This window comes from Nyctereutes procyonoides, unplaced genomic scaffold (assembly GCF_905146905.1).
Source record: "Nyctereutes procyonoides isolate TBG_1078 unplaced genomic scaffold, NYPRO_anot_genome, whole genome shotgun sequence".
NCBI classification, from domain to species: Eukaryota; Metazoa; Chordata; class Mammalia; order Carnivora; family Canidae; genus Nyctereutes; species Nyctereutes procyonoides.
The window spans coordinates 12,106,469-12,126,977 of NW_026575136.1; the positions used below are offsets into that span (position 1 = coordinate 12,106,469).

At 45.2% G+C, this 20,509-nt stretch overlaps 1 protein-coding gene across 8 annotated transcripts in view; it reads left to right on the plus strand.

The window, feature by feature from the left end:
• The window catches only part of LOC129495539 (ly6/PLAUR domain-containing protein 6B-like), a 167,212-nt gene that overhangs the window by 106,264 nt on the left and 40,439 nt on the right, over positions 1 to 20,509 (plus strand). For 3 of the 8 annotated variants that reach the window (XM_055303130.1, XM_055303135.1, XM_055303134.1), the window contains exons 3-5: positions 7,498 to 7,577; positions 9,127 to 9,364; positions 10,031 to 11,406. The gene's annotated coding sequence lies outside the window, so the exon portion shown is untranslated. Of the gene's footprint in view, positions 1 to 7,100; positions 7,194 to 7,497; positions 7,578 to 9,126; positions 9,365 to 10,030; positions 11,407 to 15,628; positions 15,878 to 20,509 lie in introns of those variants that run through there. The other 5 variants (XM_055303132.1, XM_055303131.1, XM_055303133.1 and 2 more) reach the window with 4 other exon arrangements.

A 20,509-nucleotide genomic window follows, 5' to 3' on the forward strand; every position in this document is an offset into this window, starting at 1 on the left:
AATTAATGAATACTTCTAGGCAGAGGGACTTGAAAGTCTTGGAGGCCTTTGAGAATCTACTTAAGAACCCTCAACAATTTGACCAGACCTTGGACCAAGTGCAAGGGAGCAGTGGAAAATAAGACTGGGTGAGGGTTTGGGGCTCATTCTAGTGGATCTGGATGCTAGGCTCTATGGAGATTGGGCTTCATTTGAAAGCCTGGGGACAAGGTTGTGGCATGATAGGGCTCTATTTAAAGCAGCAGCGTGTGGCATGGTCAGGGAAGGAAGCTGGCAGACTGGGAAGGAGACTGGGGATTCAAGCTGGGGCCAAGGTAGTCAGGCAGCAGGCATGGGAAAGAGGAGACAGGCATTAAGCACTTTTGTAGGATAGAACTGATTGAATTGGACTTCTTCACTGCAAGTTACAGAGCTGATGGGAACCCAGGAGCAAGTGGGTGAAGGCCCTTGAACATGACTCAAAGAGTTCATCCTGGGTCCTGAGTAGGAAACGAGCCTGTTAATATGAAGAAGAGCACTGGGAAGAAGATGGGGTTTCCTGGTACAGATGATGTGTTCTGACTTTGGATATTTAGTGAGTTTAATAATATCCCCCCTCCCAAACTAGATATATCTAAATCCTAACCCCCAGTGCCTGTGAATGTGCCCTTACTTGGAAATAGGGTCTTTGCAGATGTAATGAAGGATCTTAGGATGAGCTCATGCTGGATTTCAGGGTGGGCCCCAGAGCCAAGTGTCCTTCGAAGAGAGAGGGAGATTTGACCAAAAACCCGGGGAAAGGGCATGAGCAGACCGAGCAGTTATGTAGCTCCACACTGAGGAGTGTCAGCAGCCACTAGAATGTGGAGGAGGACACAGGCTCTCTCTGAGCTTCCAGAAGACACCGACCCTGCTGACACCTTGATTTTGGATTTCTGACCTTCTGAACTATCAGAGAATAAACATCTGTTGCTAGTCACTAAATTTGTGGTAGTGTTATGGCAGCCCTGGGAAACATACAGAGATGCTCAGATTTTAAAACAGGACAAGAATGGACCAACCTTGAACCCCTCCCTGTAACTTTGTTGTTTTGTATGATCCACTGAATCCACTGTGGATATTCATTGTGAAGATCCTGTTGCTGTTGTGAGTTTGGTGAGGGGGGTAAGGGTCAGGGAGAGGAGCGAGGTGTGTTTTTGATTACATGAGGCAGGGAGAGAGTGGATTTGCTACCTTACAGGGAAAACTATTTCAAAAGCAAGAAGCAATCAGTAATTGAGCCTTTACCAAGTTTCTATTTTGTGTCCAATGCTATGCTGGGCTCTGAAAAGAATATGAGTAAGATTCCATATGGACTCTTGAGGTGCTCACAGCTCAATAATTGAAACAGAGCCATTAGCAAGGTGAATGTGTAATCAATTGTTAAGAGGTATAAGGAAGATTGAACTGGATGAGGAATATTTATTTTTTATTAATTGGATACTTAAATTTAAAAAATTCATCACTGAGTTTGAGATTCTGTGACAAAGTCACTCAACAGGATGTGTCCCTTGATTCCCTTAAGGTCAAGTTACCCCTTGGTTGAAGGCATGGTGCCTGCTGATTTAACATGCAGAGCTTTGGAGTTTGTAGGCTGAAAAAAATCATCCTTTCTTTTTTCATTTCCTTGCTAGCAAAGTGCTGTGCAGCCCACAGAATCAGCAGGGGGTGGAAGCACAATCACCCTCCAGTAATGGGAACTGAATAAATTCAAGTACTGTCTTATCTAAATGGTTTGACAAGTTCCCATTCGCCCGGCTAATTGCATCAGTCTGCTCTCCTTTTTCTTCCATGGGGCTGGGATTTGGCAGATGTGAGTGTTAGCCTGAGTGTTGGTGGCCCCCGCTGCTGGAATGCACCCTGGATGGGATCCCCACCCCATCACTGTAGTCTGGGGAGGACCCACGAGCCTTGTCAGCTGACCCCAGGAATGCTGGTGCAGTGCATTACTTCTACTAGGAGATCTCACATTTGTCTCTGGACATTCCAGACAAAGTCATGTCAAGCTTGTGTTGGATGGGGAGGTGGCCAGAGCAAGACTGAAGAGCTTGAGAAGGCTAATGAGGCTGGGACCTGAGGACAGGCGAGGTGATCCCTTTTGGTTCCTCTGTCACTGGTGACTTATCACCATCAACCTAGTCCATCTGGTATGACTGCCCCACCCCAGTGCAGTATAGTCCCTTTCAAGCCATAGCACCTGGAGCCAGACCCAATGCCTACCTATGCCATAGGCCAAACATTATCTACGGAGAGTAGGAATTAAACTACAGTATTCATGGCTCCCAGCACTAACAAAAACATCAGGCAGCTCTCCTGTATGGATTTCTCCAGTGAAGGAGAAAGTAATTACATGTGAATCAAGTCTTGAAGCAACTGGGAGTCCTCTTATCCTTCATAATCTCTTGCTCTGGGCTTGTTTCTGTAATGTGCAAGGCTCTTTGGCCTCCAACCTGTCCTTTTATTTTCAAGAAGAGAGGGGATTAAAGTTGGTTAAGGCATCTGAACCAGCCTTGGGTATTGAGGCAAGAGAAATGAAGACTCCGTGTCTGGGAACAGTATCCCCAAGATTGTTTGTAGGGTGACTTCTGGTTGGCAGAGAGCATTTGGGAAGGGGGCAGAGAAAGCTCTTTGAGTCTTGGAGGTCCAAAGTCTTGGGACAGGCCCTGGGGCCCTCTTTTAGAGTAGGGGCCTTCAGGGTGTCTGGGAGGTGTTCCTACTTGTCACTTTCTTTGGGTTTATTGATTATCCTGGTTGGGGATAAGGAAATGAATGACAGGGAGCCCCTTGAGAGGTAGGAGACAGGGGGTCCTTGCCTGTACAGTCTCCTCCCTGAAGTGTAGGCATTCAAGGGAGGAAAAAGGGAAGGGGTGCCATGACAAGTATCCAGCAGCAGAAATCTCTCATTTCATGGTTCTGGAGCCTGGAAGTCTGAGGTCAAGGTGTGGACAGGTTTGGTTTCTTCTGAGGTCTCTCTCCTTGACTTGCAGATGGCCGTCTTCTCCCTGTGTCCTCACCTGGTCCTCCCACTGTACACGTCTGTGTCCTAATTACCTCTTCTAAGGATGGCACTCATATCGGGTTAGCGCCCACCCTAAAAACAAAAACAAAACAAACCTCATTTTCATTTAATCACCCCATTCAAAAGCCTCGTCTCTAAACATAGTCACATTCTGAGGTTCTTGAGGTGTTAGAACTTCAACATATGAATTGGGGTGGGGGAGGGAAGAGGATACAATTCAGCCCAGAATAGAAAGGAATTGGCATTCTCTACCAGGTTCAAGCTTAATTTTATAACTTCTGATGAACACTGATAGCTTTATCAGGGTTCTTTATTTTATTGAAGATTGATTTGAAGGGGTGTGGAGGGGCATAAGGAGAGGGAGAAAGAAACCCAAGCAGACTCTGCTGAGCGCAAAGGCTGACACAGAGCTTGATCTCAGGACCCTGAGATCATGACCTGAGCTGAAACCAAGAAAACTGCAGTGACTGCACCACCCAGGCACCCCACTTTATCAGGGTTCTTATCTTTACAAATGGATCCATGCCATGGGAAGACATTTCTGAATGTGTGTGTGTATGTGTATGTGCACACGCGCATGAGAAAGATTTGAATGAATTTAACACAAGTTGGAGGATCAGAGTGATTATCACAGATGAAGCTTTCATATTCCAGCTATGCCCCTCATCCACCCCCAAAATGCCTATTCCCATGCCCTGAGAAGAGGGGGAGAGTCATGGCTTAGGAAAGAGAACTGAGCGTCTCCTCATTCTGAGGCTTCCTTATTAGGCTAATTTGAGATCCTTTGTGTTCATCCTACTTCCAGCCTGTTTGGGGCCAGCTCCTACAACCCATGGAAATGTCTCCTGTCTCAGAGGCAATGGACTGTTTACCTATATACTAATAGGAACAATCTTAACCGTGTTCATTTTGTTTTTATCTACAAAAAAAACTCTTGCTTTTGAAGTCAGTATTAAAAAGCATACAGGAGGAACTCCAGGGTAAATTCTCTATATTTTTCTAAAACCATTTCTGTTGGTTGAATGACATATTCCCAGTTAACTGGACGCAAAAGTGGTAATGAAGTTCAGCTCAGCCAATTGTTAACAACCCGGGATGACAGCAAATCCTCCCAGCTGAGAAGTTTATGCTGAATAAAGTGGCCCAAATCCTCTATGGCTCTTGATTTTTTGCTTGCAATTCCCTTGTCAGTGTGCAGAAGTGGTGGTTTTTCATCAACTTCCTGCGGACATCTTTTGATGACTCACACTGGGCCACTTTTGTGAACTCAGGTGTGTGGTGGCATCCCCACCTCGTGCCATCTGCCCTTTTATACACTCTAAGGTGAACACCAGAGTGGAGTGCAGGTTCTCGCTTTCTCTTTCAACTATTAAACTGTGTTGCTGGGAAGGCGCTGTGTGCTTCTTAGGACCCGTGTGCCCACACAGAAGACTTATTCCCTTGTGTATGTGTCTAGAAATAAAAAGCTGATGGACGGCAAGCTAGTTAGGGGAAAGATGTGCTTTTCCAGCTGATTCTGACCCAGTATCTTATCTGTAGGGATAGAAAGCAGCCTCACAGTACTGCAGTTCCTCTGGCTTCTTGACATCAGCTGTTTAGATAGAAGCTCATTATCGCTGGGTTGGAGGTCAAGAATGACACTTGGTAAGCTGTAGGCACCGTGATATGGAGCCGTACGGAGCACACCGGCCCCAGAGCCGGGATGTTCTAACCCCACTTCAGCTTGAAACATGAAGAACATTAATTAAGATCGTGGGGGGAGATTTCCCTAACCCTTAGGGAAGAACAAGCCAGACTTTTGTTTGCTTGCTGCTGCTACTGATTCTGAAACGGGGATTTATACAATTAATTGGCTGCTTGTGGAGTCGCGCTTCTGACTCTTACATACTGTCCTTAGAATAAAGTCAACGTCTAAAAAAATCAGACTCGACACATGGCAAACATTCAGTAGCTGTTGAGTTAATTACACAATAAGTTGTGCCAGGACAAACCCAGTGTGGTATAGACTAGCACCGGAATATTATTCGGCCATAAAGAGAAGTGGAGTTCTGGGACATGGTACAACATGCACGACCTTGAAAACGTTATGATAAGTTAGATGCAGGCCCAGATGAGCAAATATTACACAATTCCACTTCTGTGAGGTACCTCGAATAGGCAAACTCATAGAGACAGGAAGTAGAATAGTGGTTATCAGAGGCTGTGGCGTTGGCCGCGGTGGGGACTCGTTTAATGGTACTGAGATTGTGTTAGAGATAATGAGAAAGTTCTGGAAATGGGTGGTGGTGGTGATGGTTGCATGACATTGTGAATATACTTAATGTCACTGAGCTGCACACTTCAAAAATAGTAAAAATAGTAAATTTTATGTCTATTTCACCATAATAAAAATTGTTTTTTAAATTGATTACAGGGATCCCTGGGTGGCTCAGCGGTTTAGCGCTGGCCTTCAGCCCAGGGCTTGATCCTGGAGACCAGGGATCGAATCCCGCATCAGGCTCCCTGCAATGGGGCCTACTTCTCCCTCTGCCTGGGTCTCTGCCTCTCTCTCTCTCTTTCTCTCTCTCCCTGTCTCTCATGAATAAATAAATAAAATCTTAAAAAATAAATAAATAGATTCCAATGCAGGAAGGGCATGTAGGACTTCTTCATATGCAAATATATGAAAATTAAACCTTACCATTCTTACACATGTATTACGTGAACTTTTTTTTTTTAATGTATTACGTGAACTTATAAGCCTGTTTGAGGGCAGTTTTTCTGTGGATCGGCCCCCAATCAGCAGTATAAAAAACCTTTACTCCAGGCATTGCCAGGGACTACAGCCTTAGACAGTGTAGCCCACTTCCCACCTAGCTTTTCATTGGGAGAAATAATATATATTGGGCTTCTTTTGGGCCTTGGTAAATCACTCTATTGAATTGTGCTTTCGTATCATATGTCTCCTTGAGGGATGCGGTAAGAATCATGATAGGAGACTCCCTACTAAAAAAAAAAAAAAAAAAAAAAAGGAGACTCCCTACTATATATACTTAGAGGTACTTCTAATTAATTACTTTCCCTCCCTCCCTTCAGTGTGAATGATAAGAAACACTTTGGGAATTTACCCCAGGAAGGAAAGGTTAATACCTTGGGAGAAATTTCTTAATAACAAGAAAAAGGCTAACACTCATGAAGCATGTACATTGTACTTTATCTTAGAGTCAGTGTGATTGTGTCTCTTCATTGCTTTGGCCACTAAGATGCTCAGAACCTAATTTATGAGTCATGTCGGGCTATAGCTTAATACCTTACAAAATACAGTTCTGTGGATTAACTTTTCCTCATGCTCTAGCCTCTCTTCTGTGTTGTCTTCTTCACATTGTATACTCACCTTGTAAGTTGATGCATTCTTTCTTGGCATTAGGTGGTGAATTAAGGTTCTCCAGAGAATCCTGGCCAATAGGGAGTGTGTGTGTGTGTGTCTAGTGATTTTGATCAATAGATAAAAATTGATTTTAAAGAATTGCCACCCCCCCAAAAAAAATAAATAAATAAAAATAAAGAATTGCCACCCGTGGTATGGAAGCAGGCAAGTCTAGGATTTACAGGGCCGGCCAGCAGGCTGGAGATCCAGGAAGAGGTGATGTCACAGCCGTGAGTCCAAAGGCTGCACTGAGGCAGAAATCCCTCTTCCTAAGGGAACCTCACCTTTTCTCTTGAGGCCTCAACTGATCGGATGAGGCCCATGCATGCATGCTACGAGGGGTAATCTGCTCCACTCAAAGTCTCCTGATTTAAATGTTAATCACATCTAAAAATGCCTCTACCACATCATCTAGACTTGTGTTTGACCAAAGAACTGGGGGCCATAGCCCAGTCAGTTGATTAAGCCCAGTGTTAACCATCACAGATTAGGGCTATAAATACACAATAGAATTTCCTTAAAATGGGCCATAATTGTGGTCTTCTACATTTGCTGCTTTGAATGCGTGTAGAAGATGATTACATTTCCCTCCCGCCGCCTCATCTCGGTTCAAATTCCATGTTGTCATCCTTTCATCAGCTGGTAGGGCTGTCTTCCAGAGCGGGCTTATTTCCACGGCATAGAGTCTTCATTGTGTGCGGATGCGTTCAGTGTGTGAATGCTCTGGCCTGCCAACACACCCTGGTACAGGTAAGTGTTATACGGAGGTCCGCCAGCACCTTGCAGGGGGTGTGATGAGGTCCCTGATTTCACCAGTGATTACCATTCCCAATTAGATGGGCCCCAGGTGTGTGTTCATAAACTGGTAGCTCACTCTCTGCAGCTTTAACAGCCCCACCCGACTTGATTCCAGGGATTTTATATTGCTGCTGTTGTAGGCTGAAAGGTCTCCAAACATCCAGAGGCCTGCTGTTTGCTAGAGAACATTCCAGTTGTTGAAGAATGTAACTCATCCCCTGCAGCCGTTCTTACTTTATCTTTTTATCTTTGGTAGGCTGGCTACTTTGCTTGGGCGCAGACCTCTTCACGGTCAGTTGGAGAGAGGAGCCTGACGGCCGCGCTCTCTCTCATGAGGTAAGAACGGAAGCGATTACGGACAATCTTTGGCTTTTCGTTTGGGAGCTGCAGGTCAGGCGATGGGAGATCCAGGCGGACTCTGGAACATCTTGGGACTCTGTCTTTTGCCAGTTTCCTGAGTCATTTGCCAGGTGTCCTAGCCCATCCTGAACTCTGTGCTGCTCCCTGTAGTCCCGGGATTTGGTAGGCAGATTTTGGCTCAAGTCATATTTCTGGTGAACCCACAGAGGGGGTGCCCATGTCCAGGGAATGGCTAGTAGATGAAAGACTCCTCTGTTTCCCACATAATGCATGACTTTGGTCAGTTACAAGAGAATGTTCCAGAGTTACTATCCCAGCAATGGGGGCAGGAATTAGTGGGGGATAGGAAATGATGCTCAGAAGTGTCTAGATCAAATGAAAACCATTGCTAACTCTTACTTAGGAAGTGCATTCACTAATTATCGAGCATTTGTAATTATAGGACATTTAAATGTTAAGGATTAGAACATTTTTCCTGATCCAAAATAAGATGAAAGTGTTACCCCAACAGAAAAGAGGCAGCAGCATCTATTTGGGCATGTTTAAAGTTGTATGTTTTACCCATGACCGCTTTTTTACTTCATTCACTTGCCTTTTCGGTTTTAGGTGTGACGTTTAATACACAAGTTGACCAGGTTCGGTTGTTGGACCCGTCTCTATTTTCCCAGTGAAAAAACTGAATCTGCGATCTGATTTTCTCTGGTCAGGCTGTCAAGGCCAGGGAATGTCTTCTTGAGGCTCCAGGGACCTGAGACTGGTCTGCTGAGGAGCCTTCCTCCTGGTGGGGGCTATCAGCAACCAGCTCGGAGCCCCCCCCACCCCGCAAACAGACCTCCCACCTTGCATCTCAGGGCTGAGGGAGGCGGCCTCCACAGGAAGTTGTCTGAGATCGTGAGCTGATTTGGAGCCAAAAATCTTCTTGTTTCTTGTCTAAAGAGCGGATAGAATTATTAGCACCCATGTTTGTAGGAGATAATTACAAGTTTCAAGCACAAAACAGAATTCTGTAGAGTATCTACTCAGGTGGTTTATTGCTTGCCCTTTTTTAAAAGGATGACATTGTATTCTCTTAATTAGGCCCAAGAAAACAAGTAGGAATCTGTATGTTATCACTATTTTCCTCCGGGCATATTGGGTGGTGTGCAAGCTGTTACTTCATCTGAAAAGTCTACTAGATATTAATAAATCCGGAGAGTGTGGAGATTAGAGAAGGGATGGTCCAGTAATGAGACGCATGGAGAGCACTGGGCCGTCTTCCAAAGCAAGGAAACTTCATGCCTTTTTAGTTACGGTGTTAAACACAGTGTTAGGAACATCATAATGCTGATAATCATAATAATAATGATAACAATGGCAATAAAAAATAATAACTGTGATATTAGCCATCTCTATCACTGTCATCATGACAGCTGTCATTTGCTGGCTCCTGCTTTCTGCCAGGTGCTAGACTAAACGTTCTGTTTGCATTATTTCCAACCTGCGTGGCCTTCCTGTGAAAAAGGTCCTATTAATATCTGCCTTTTAGGGTTGAGGAAACTGAAGCTGAAGGATTGCCTTACTTGTTTGAGAAGGAGAGTATACATATTTGCGCGCACTTGTGCAAAAGGGGGGCAGAGGAAAAGAATCTCAAGCAGGCTCCCCAGTGAGCGTGGAGCCCGATCTCATGACCCTGAGCTCAGGACCTGAACCAAAATCACGAGTCTGACGCTTAACTGACTAAGCCGCCTAGGCACTCCAAGGAGACTGAAGTTCAAAGAAAATCGGTAAGTTGCCCAAAGTTGGATAGCCAAGCCCAAAGTAGCAGATCAGGAATATGACTGAGCAGCACAGAGGAGGAGCCAAGCACGTTGAGGCTTTGACCCACATGCAGCTATTCAGGGCTGAACCCCCACTTCACTGTCCCCCTTGCCCCTGCTCACATGCCCTTTGCCCTCTGGCCACCATTGACATTGTGTCTCTTCTGCATCGAGGTAGCCAGAACAGTAAACAATATATAAAGAGTTCAAGAATGTTAAAGAATATTTGGCCTGTAGGGAACAGCAGAAGGAATGAAGAATAAAACTCACCCAGTGTTTTTTTTTTTTTAAAGCCATCTTTATAGTCATGACCATGTTGATGTGTTTTGCTACTATTTTTAAACTTTGTGTAGTTTGTTCACATAATTTCTACATATTTAAGTTATGAAATTTAAATCTAACAAGTATTTTCTTGTGCCTCTGTCTTATAAGCCTATGTTAATGACCGCTTGAGCACTCATTAGAGGGCTCTTAAGTTTATTCCACAAGAAGTTGTATCCTTGAGTTGCTCCCATGTGACAAGTGCAATTAATTTTTCTTTCTTTCTTTCTTTCTTTCTTTCTTTCTTTCTTTCTTTCTTTCTTTCTTTCTTTCTTTCTTTCTTTCTTTCTTTCTTCTTTTTTTTCTTTCTAGGTTTATTTATTTCAGAGTGAGTGAGAGAGAACATGTATGAGGGTCGAGGAGACAGAGTGAGAGTGAGAATCTCCAGCAGACTTCCCCCTGAGCATGGAGCCTGATGTAGGGCTCGATCCCATGACCCTGAGATCATGACCTGAGCTGAAATCAAGAGTCGGAGGCCCAACCGACTGAGCCTCCCAGGCACCCCAAGTGCAGGGTTTGTGCCCACTGCTTTGGGGAGCTGGTATTGGTCTACTGCCAGGTGGTTGGAACAGTGGAGTGGCTATGCCTCCTCACACTGTAAACACCTTGTATCTTGAGAGGGGTCTCTCTAGGTTGGTGGTCTCTCTAGGTCCAGCTGGCCTGGAGCCCAGATGACCCAGATCTGGCTCTGCACCAAAACCAGTTGTGAGTCCTTGGGTAAATTACCTCATTTTAGCATCTTTATCTGTGGACCAGTTACATCTAGTGAGATCTATGGTTCCATGAAATCAGGAGTTTTCTGAACTTTTTTGACTTATAACCTGATGAGTTTCAATTGAGGCAGCAATTTGGGTTGGCCTCAGCTGGGTTACTCTGAATTGCTTCATGCAGGGAATTTTGTTTTTCAAGATGACCAGGCCTATAAGCCCTTGGAACGTGAGATGTCCTTAACTACTTTCATATCATTTTTGCTGTCTTCATTTCTGTGCTTTCCCCCTGCCCCAACTCTCTCATACCTAGACCCCCACAAAACTACATGCTACAGAGTATGTGCTCAACAAATACGGAGGGAATAAACAAATACAGATGAATGCTACTGGTCTTCACCCCTAGCACTATGGGTCGTCCAATTTATCAGATTAATAAGATTGTTTTCATTTAGATGTGGTGGCTTTGCTTTTGTTTTTAAATTTAAATTCAACTAGCCAACATATAGAACATCATTAGTTTCAGATGTTGTGGTCAGTAATTCATCAGCTATATATAACACCCAGTGCTCATCACATCACGTGCCCTCCTTAATGCCTGTCACCCAGTTACCCCATCCTCCACCTCCTTTCCCTCCAGCAGGCCTCAGTTCCCTAGAGTTAAGAATCTCTCATGGTTTGTCTCCCTCTCTGATTTCCTCCCATTCAGGTTTCCCTCCCTTCCCCAATGATCCTCTGCACTGTTCCTTATATTCCACATGAGTGAAACCACATGATAATTGTCTTTCTCTCATTGACTCATTTCTCTCAGCATAATACCCTCCAGTTCCAGCAATTGCACAACTAGGTGTTTACCCCAAAGATACAAAGGTGGTGACCCAAAGGAGCATCTGCACCCCAATGGTCATAGCAGCAATATCCACAATAGCCAAACTATGGAAAGAGCCCAGATGTCCATCAGCAGATGAATGGATATAGAAGGTGTGTGGGTGTACAAATATAATGGAATATTACTTAGCCATCAAAATGTGGCTTTGCTTTTAATAGACAGGAACTTAAGCTTCTGAAATTTCTCCTAATGTGTTCAGAGTGATTTTCCTACAGAGTCACTTATCAGTTCTTCCCACATGTTACACATGATAGAACACTGATCTATGGAACTTGGTACTTTTTCCCTTTGTGTTGTGGGTCGAGAGAGTTTTTTTGCTTAGGTCACAGCAAAATCAAAGCTTGGGATGTCATCATTCTCTTGTGTGACCAGCAGAAAAAATGAAGGTGTTCTGGGCTCCCTTCTTTCTTGGACCACGAGGATTACATGGTTGGGTCTGACCGGCTCTCCAGGATTCCCACTTGGTCATGTGGTCCTTGAGTTGGTTTGCTTCTACCTTGAAGATGTCTACCTAATTCACTGTGCAATACTGAAGATGCATGGTATAAAGCTACTTACAAGGAAGCCGGATCTTCCATTTTGCACCCTGGATTGTATTATGGACAAAAAATAACCAAATCCTGTGTTTCCATTCCATCCCTCTCCACAGAGACATAGTTTGGTACTTACTTGGCACAGAAAGCTTGCCTCTGTCTCCCAAGATTTGATCATTAATCAGCCTTCGCTTTTCCCAAGGTATTATGCTGACTGTGGTGGCCTTGGTGGCCATAGGTGGGTGGGATTGAGAGCTTGGCAGCACCATGTGGTAGTTGGTAAGCCTGTTGACAGACAGATAAGTGGCCTGGTTTCTTGTGAATGTTTGTGTTGGAAATGCTGTTGATAATAAAGCCTCATGTGTTCAGGGCTCTGTATCAGTTATCTATTGCATAATAAGAAACCACCAGAAGCTCAGTGGCTTAAAACAATAACCATTTTATTTGCTCGTGATTCTGTAGGTCAGCAATTTGGGCTGGGTTCTGCTAGTCTTGCCTGCTGGGATCCCTCATGCAGCCATAGTCAGCTGGTGCCTACAAGGGAGTTGAAAAATAGAATAGTAGAGAAAATCAAGAATTCATGGCCATGTGAAATTTATCCTAGGGTCTTAACTTGGATATGAAAGCAATCGGAAATTAGTTTATCTGACAGTTATTTTTGTCTTACACCCTCTTGGAGTAGGGATGGTGTCGTCAGCCCATATGAGAGTAACGTGCTCAGTGATATAATAATAATGACAGCAATGATAGCGGCAAATGTTAACATCATTCCTACTAATGCCAAACGCCGTTGTAAGTCCTTTATATGTCATAACACATTTGGTCATCATACGGTCTTATAGAATATGTACTGTTTTTATCCCCATTTATGGGTCAGAAAACCAAGGCACAGAGAGGTTGAGTAATCCCCCTCCCCAATGCCATAAAGCTACCAAGGGGCAGAACTGGGGTTCCACCTGGGCAGGCTGGCTCCAGAGTCTGCATTAACCCCAAGTGCTTCCCAGGTTCATGGAAATGAAATCTTCCTGACTCTTAGCAGAGTTCTCTCTTGGAGCATGTAGTTTTTCTAGAGGCAGGGGAGTTAGCTATTTGGAGAGGGACCCAGCCTTCCTGGGTATACCCACGTGGCCAAAAATGGGTCCAGTTACGTTGTAAGAGACCCTAATTGGAGGGAGTAAGGACGCTCGCGATCCCATGGAGCAGAGAGTAACTCTGAGCATGTATGTGTGCGTGTGGGCCTCTGCTAATGGTTATGGTCGTGGTGTCACCTTCTCGGGAGACATTTGAAGAATGGGAATATTTAATAGTGTCTTCCCTAGCCCCTCAGATAGTCTCTCGTTCTTGGCTTTCAGTAATTAGAGGGCCTAACCTCAGAAGGAAAGAATGTATCTCTTTAGCTTATTATTTAAAGATGACCCCAGGGAAAGGATAGGCTCACAGATGCTTTTATCCAGTGTTTGTGGAACTACATTCAGTCCAATCTCCAGGTGGTCCCAGGTGGCATAAGGAAAGTGACACATTTCACTAATATTTATAAGGTTACCCTTGTCACCACAGATAAAGTGGCCCATGGCCCCTTCCTTAGTATGACCAGGACTTTCCAGTTACCACTAGAACTGGGGAAAGACTCCCAGGCCAAGACTTGGGGGCAGGTATTCTAGCCATCTAGCATTTTCTCTCCATCTAGCACCTTCCCTCTGTCTAGATCTTCTCTCCATCTAGCATCTTCTCTCCGTCTAGCATCTTCCCTCTGTCTAGAATCTTCCCTCTATCTAGAATCTTCTGTCTAGCATCTTCTCTCCATCTAGAATCTTCCCTCCGTCTAGCATCTTCCCTCTGTCTAGAATCTTCCCTCCATCTAGAATCTTCTCTCCGTCTACCACCTTCCCTCCGTCTCACATCCTCTCTCCGTCTAGCATCATCTCTCTGTCTAGTACCTTCTTTCTGTCTTGCATCCTCTCTCCGTCTAGCACCTTCTCTCTGTCTAGCACCTTCTCTCTGTCTAGCATCTTCCCTCCATCTAGCATCTTCTTTCCGTGTAGCACCTTCCCTCCATCTCGCATCCTCTCTCCGTCTAGCATCTTTGCTCCATCTAGCACCTTCTCTCCGTCTAGCACCTTCCCTCCGTCTAGCACCTTCTTTCCATCTAGCATCTTCTCTCTGTCTAGCATCCTCTCTCCATCTAGCATCTTCTCTGCATCCAATCTCATTGTTGCCTCTTGGCTCCGCAAGTAGCCACCTCCTTCTGATGTACTCGTCCTCCTCTTCTGACTCGGGTTAGCATTGCTGACTATTCCCTTGACTCAGTGGTGTTTGCCACAACTTCTACACGGGTGAGAAACTGAATGCTCACCCTAATACGGTCTCCGGCAAGAATGTGAGCTGGAGGATAGGCATTCCAAGCAGGCACAGGCACCCCCACCCACCCCTAGGCAAAGCAGAACATGGGGGCGGGGAGGAGGCTGCTGGCGGCCCTCCCCTTCCATCATACCTTCCCATACCAGGAACTTCCCTAAAAGCCACATCAAGATTGTCAAGAAATCCTAGCGATGCTTTCCCCATATCAATGGAAACTGTTACCTTTATAATCTTTTCCTTCAGCTGATCCCAAAGAGTTTATAATCATGTCCTGCATTGAGTACTTCTTCCTTTTTGGATACTTGCTTGCTTTTTCTCTGATTTGAACGGGGCTGGGACCATTTACCCCTAGCACAGAAATGAAAACCGGACCGGCAGGCCTCTGCAGCAGGCATTCTCTGAACAGTGCCTTACTGTCTGCGGTTGCAACTGAATAGTCCAGCCTGCCTTTATGACAGAATGAGAGAACGGACACATGGAGGAAGCTGCTTTTGTTTCCAAGGCCTTTGGGGCTTTTCTTTCCTGGCTATAAACTTAATTGCTTCCTGGGATAGATCTGTCCAGTACCCCTTTAGCTCCCACCTGTTTGGCCAACCGGGACTCCCAAGCCCTGCACCTTTGTTTTTCTGTGGGTTTGGTCGATGGACATTAGTTTTCCTTTGACTCTGGCTAACATGGCCTATTTGGAGGGACATGGTGGGCCCCAGGCATAGGAGGTGAGTGTGGGAGATGGAGGAGGTGGCAAGAGGCAGCTGCGCCAGTGGTGTACGGGATGAGAGAGTGCACGTTGAAAACTGGTTCACCACGGAGGCCTTGAGCGCCTGCAGAAGTCCTCATTTTTTTTTTTTTTCAGAAGTCCTCATTTTTCCTGAAGGGGAGGTTGAGTCACCTTACCCCTGCAGAGGACATTTCAGACATGCTGCATGTTGACTCAGCCTAGGATGGCTGGGTGTCATTGTTCCCCTTTCTCATGGGTTTTACGACCAATGTTGTAGGAAGACAATGCCTGAAAGTTTGTGTGAGCCCCTCCTTTTTTTTTTCTACCAGTGAAGATGATTGCTTAATAATAAACACTAAAAGGGAGTTTAAAAAAAAAAAAGACAGAAGAGGAAGGACTTTGCTCTAGGCTGGCTCTTGGCAAGGTAGTCTGAGCTGAAGAAGGCATTTTAAATGGTTAGGATGCATGTTTACCCGTCTGCACATGCATTTCTCAGCTTCTAACCCACATAGCACCAGGCGCTTTGGCAACTTCCTTATCATCCTCCGTGGCTCTTTGGTGGAAGGCTGCTATTAGCAGTCCAACCAACTAAAGCACAGCTTTTCGAATTTAACCTTAAGCAGCTCTTGAAATTTCACCTTTAAGAAGTCTTTCTAGAATAGACACAAAAACTTCCTCTATGTCTAAACATGGCAAGCCCATGCACGATTCTCCTGTTTTCACCGTGATCACATTCCATACTTACCCTGTGAACATCAAGTCCTGTCTACTTATTAGCCAGGTTTACTCGCTTTCTCCAAATGTGGGTCCCTGCTGGGGGATAAAAGGGCAAAAAAAGGTGTAACCACCTTCAGTGTGGCAGATCTGATGAGCCCCCGGCATGGTGCCACCAGATGGAGGATGAGTCGACGTGTGTGGACAGTGATGTGACCTACAGCGCGAACGTGATCACAGGTACCTTGCTTGTGTTCCGCTGTTCTCTTCAGATGTACCTTGATCGGGTGTGTGGTCAAGCCTTGTTCCAGAACTCTGCTTTGTAGCCTCAGCAATATATCCGATCAGATTATCACCAAAATCACACCTAGTGTAAGCCTATTCAGCTACTATCCGAAGGAACTCTAATAGGAGAGAATAATGTAGATAGTTACTTGCCATCTGTTAAATCAGTTTATTTTTTATCTTTTTTTTTAAAGATTTTATTTATTCATGAAAGAGAGAGAGGCAGAGACACAGGCAGAGGGAGAAGCAGGCTCCCTGCAGGAGCCCGATGCAGGACTCGATCCCGGGACCTTGGGGTCACACCCTGAGCCAAAGGCAGACACTCAACCACTGAGCCACCCAGGAGCCCCATTTTTTGTTTTTTAAAGATTTTATTTATTCATGAAAGAGAGAGAGAGGCAGAGACACAGAGGGAGATTTATCTCTTTAGTAGCATTTCATTTGGAAGTAAATCATATCTTTAAATCTTTAGTTGAAATATGTTTGTCATATGACATTGTATAAATTGAAGCTATACAACATGTTGACGCATTTATATATTGTGATATGATGGCCCGTTGTAGCCATAGTTAGCATCTCTATGATGTTGCAGAATTACTGTCTCCTTTCAGTGGTTGGATTAAATTAAGATTTAGTCTTTCAGCAAGTTTGATTATAATACTATATTATCGTCTATGTTCACTATTCCGTGCATTTGCTCCCCAGGACTTATTTCTCTCTGAGTCACAAGTAAACCGTATTTTAACATATCACTCCCCAAAGAGTAAATTAGGGTAATGCAACTTGGAAAAGAGTGGAGAGATGCGGATTAATTAGGCAATGAGGATCCCTAATGCATTTATGGGCTTACTCCTGGGGTTGGTTATACTCTGAGAGGGACAGATTTTCAATTTTCAAGTCTTTAAAATCAACTGCCACATTCGAAGCTTTTGCGTGTCAGCGTGTGTGTTTCCTCTGTTAGAATAAAGCGTCGCGTTAGTTTTATATAAAATATTCCTAAAACAACCGAGGCAGTGATCCAGAGCAGAGAGCCAGGTGGTGTTCCTATAGGATTTTTCTTGGCCAATGTCCTCTCCGCCACGTCTCCCCTGTCTCCTCAGGAAGGGAGAGGCTGAATGGATAATGCTGTGGATAGCTTTCCTTGAACTGTGAAGCTGAGATGCACACTTTAAATAGAGAGTTTTAAGATGTTAGGGAAGAAAGTGACATTGATTTATTTGTTGGGTTTTTGGCCAGCCTGAGAAACCTGTCCTGTCAGGTATTGAACAACTGCTTTTATCCTAACTAGTGACTTCAAGAGAACGATTACTCATCCCATCATTACCATTCCCCTGAGTCATCCAGGCTGGCTCATGTTGGTTCCAAATGAGTAAGAATCTTCAGGCAGTGAGTTTAGGGCCAAGGTAGCCATTTATATAAACGTACCTTGGACATGGAGTCATGTCGCATTCTGGAAAAATCCTCCATCGGTCCAGCTTTTCAGCCGTGTGTCTGTTTGAGACCTTGAATGGTCTGATGTGGTCAAAAGTGGCCATCATAATAATGGCCAGTGTAGAAGGATAATGTGAGTTAGCAGACCTCCAGCCTGCCCATGTGGATCTAAAGCGTAAAGATAGGCAAGCAAATGAGTAGTGACTTGGGAGCACCCTTTGCCTGTTCCTTCTAAGTGGTGCTGCGGAGTGATCACGGAGGGGACAGTGGTGATCTCAGTAAAGCCACTTTAGGGCCTTGTCCTTGTGATGGTCGGGAGGGCTCCTTGACGGTTAAGAAGGTGTGTGCCGTCGTAGATGTAAGGCCACTGGAGTCCTTTCCATTTTACGGATACTAGCAGTCCCCTACCGCGCTGCCCTACTGTTCTCGGCCCTGTTCTTGGGTCCTGTTGTATACGATTCGGATGACAATCATGAGCCTTAATTGTCCCACATCGAATTTGTATATATGGGTCGTTGTGGAGAGGACTATTGACCGGCATGTATGTTTAGTTCCAGTTCATTCCAAGGTTCAGTTGATTTCTGGGTTCTTGATACTCAGTACAAATTTAGAGAAACTTAGTTCTGAGTCTTAACGTTTAAGACTTAGTTGAGCCATCACATCTTTATAGGAGTGCTTGACACGTAGAAAAGGGGGAGAAAATATTCAAGGCAAAATGCGGAATGCAAGTTTGTGAGGTAGCTGAAAATCCTGCCTCTTTTACAGATTCTTGACTAGTCCTGCCCGGGTTTAAATAAAATCGACAGTCGCTTTTATAAAACAGGTACTCTGTCACCGTTCTCTGCCTTTTGGGCTCTGGAAATGCCTCATTAAGCAATATCAGAATGACTCCAAGACCCCTTAGACTGAGCTGTTTGGGACAGGAACCTTGCCTTCTTTGTCTGGAATTTGTAGGACCAAGAGGAATAGGGCCAACCCCTCTGGCCAGCCTCAAACCTGTTTTATCGGCAGGTATATATGAAGTGTAGTCAGTAATCATGAAAATAAAGCAAACCGTGATCCTGAAGCCCTGACATCTGACAACATGTCCCACAGCACCCGTGTTCAGGGGGAATCCGGGTAGAGGCGGGGAGCAGCTGCTTGGGGGATCTCGGACAGGGCCAGCCCGGAGAGGCAATAATGCATCTGCGTGCCCTGCGGCCAGCGGGCTTGGACTGTCTGCCCCGGATTCCTGGGTTGCAACAGAAAGCTCCGCCAGACCAATGCTAAGGAAACAAAACCCAACTCCTTTATTAGTCTCTACACCATTTATAGGCAAGTCCTATTCAATGCCCTTCTCCTGGAGGCATTCTGACAGTCATCCTAATGATTTATTTTCTTTTTCACAACCAAAAAACAAATAAAATATTTTATCACCTTTTGGGTAGACTTGATGTCTTTCTCTTCATTTCATCACTTTCTGGGTCCATAAAATTCCCCGTACCTTTCAGTTTTTATAACTCAAGGATAGGAATCCTGTTTTTCTCATTTCTTATGTGAAGGCTTCCCCGCCCGCCCCCCGCCACCCCCCCCCCCCCGCTGCCCCTCCTTGTCCCCCAACTTGGATTTTTTTTTTCTTTTCTTCCCGGAGAGTCTGTATCCTCAAGCCTGTTGTTGTGCGTGGTGGTGGGGGTGGAGGCCAGGGGATGGGAAATGAGCCTCAAGAAAGGCCACATGTTTGCAGTAACAGAGGAATTGCAGGTAAAGGCTTTGAAAACAAAAAAATTTTTTTTCGGAGCTGTTCTCCACTATTGAATAGTATGTGAACATTAGAGCCATTGGTGGTGAAGTAGTGGCTCTGCTGGTTTAAGAAGAAAATTCCCTACCACTGAAATTTGCTCTGTTGGTTTCTTTCCCAGATCTACAGTAAAACCCAATGATCTGTGTGAGAGCCCACAGCCCTGGGATCGCCCCTCTCCACTCTGAATTGCAGGTCTGCACCCCAGCTCCCTGCTGTATAGCTGGTGGGCTCAGTTTCTTTACTCTTTCCCCTTTTGCTCATTTCTGCCTCATTTTCCATATGACTCCTGATACTAAGGTGTCAGCAGCAAGGTACTCCCTCTGACCAGTCATCGTGAGCTGCAAAAGCTCCCAGACCACGTGTGGATTCATAAAGGGCAGAGCTCTTCTCCGGGAAGCAGTTTCTAGTCTGAGTTAATGCAGCACACAAGGGTCTTTTTTTTTTTTTTTTTTAAGATTTTTATTTATTCCTGAGAGACCCAGAGAGAGAGGCAGAGACACAGGCAGAGGGAGAAGCAGGCTCCCTGCGGGGAGCCCGATGCGGGACTCGATCTCAGGACCCAATGAGCCAAAGGCAGATGCTCAACTGCTGAGCCCCCCAGGGGTCCCAGCACGTGAGGGTCTTGAGTTCAGCGGTGCAACCGACTGGTCCAGGATGCGTCTCCTGCCCCTCTCATCCCTCCTCCATTAACCCCAGTAAGGACCAGCGAATTGAAGGGGACTTCAGGTCTTTACCTCGAGGATCCTTCAAGGAGTTGATGATTAGTTTTACAAAGAATGGAAAAGCGTTCAAAGAAAGGAATAAAGCCTCCATTGGTAAGTGACCAATGCTTCAATTCCAGCCCCTGCTGCGCCTAGGTCCCTCTGCCTGCCATAACCTCCTGACTCCCAGACCTGTGGCTCGCACTGGGTCATATTAACTACTGATTTTTTTTTTTGCCCTTACCTTAACTGTTTGACTTACAGGCTTCCAAACTATGTCGATTTTTGGCTTTGAAGGGACATTCGGGCTCATTAGATGACCAGAGACAATTGGCAGGACCTGTCTGATAGTTACCTACATCGTAACATGACAGCCAACCCATGGCTTCTACAGAGGGCAGGAATACTATGACCCTAAATGAGGTCACATGCAGTCATATAGGATGCATATGTGACAGACTTTACAACTAGGGTAGCGCCTGTGCTTTAAGCCAACAGTACCTCTACTACAAAGAGACTTTCCTCTGTACACACAGCCATTACTCCCACACCTTACGACATCCAGCCATCTCTGCTTTGAGGTGTCTTTGCTGCTTCCATCCTCAGTTGAATTGTATGGGAAGATTGGAAGTGGATCCGTTGAGCCGTGTTTGCATTTTTCTGGAAGCGTGAGAA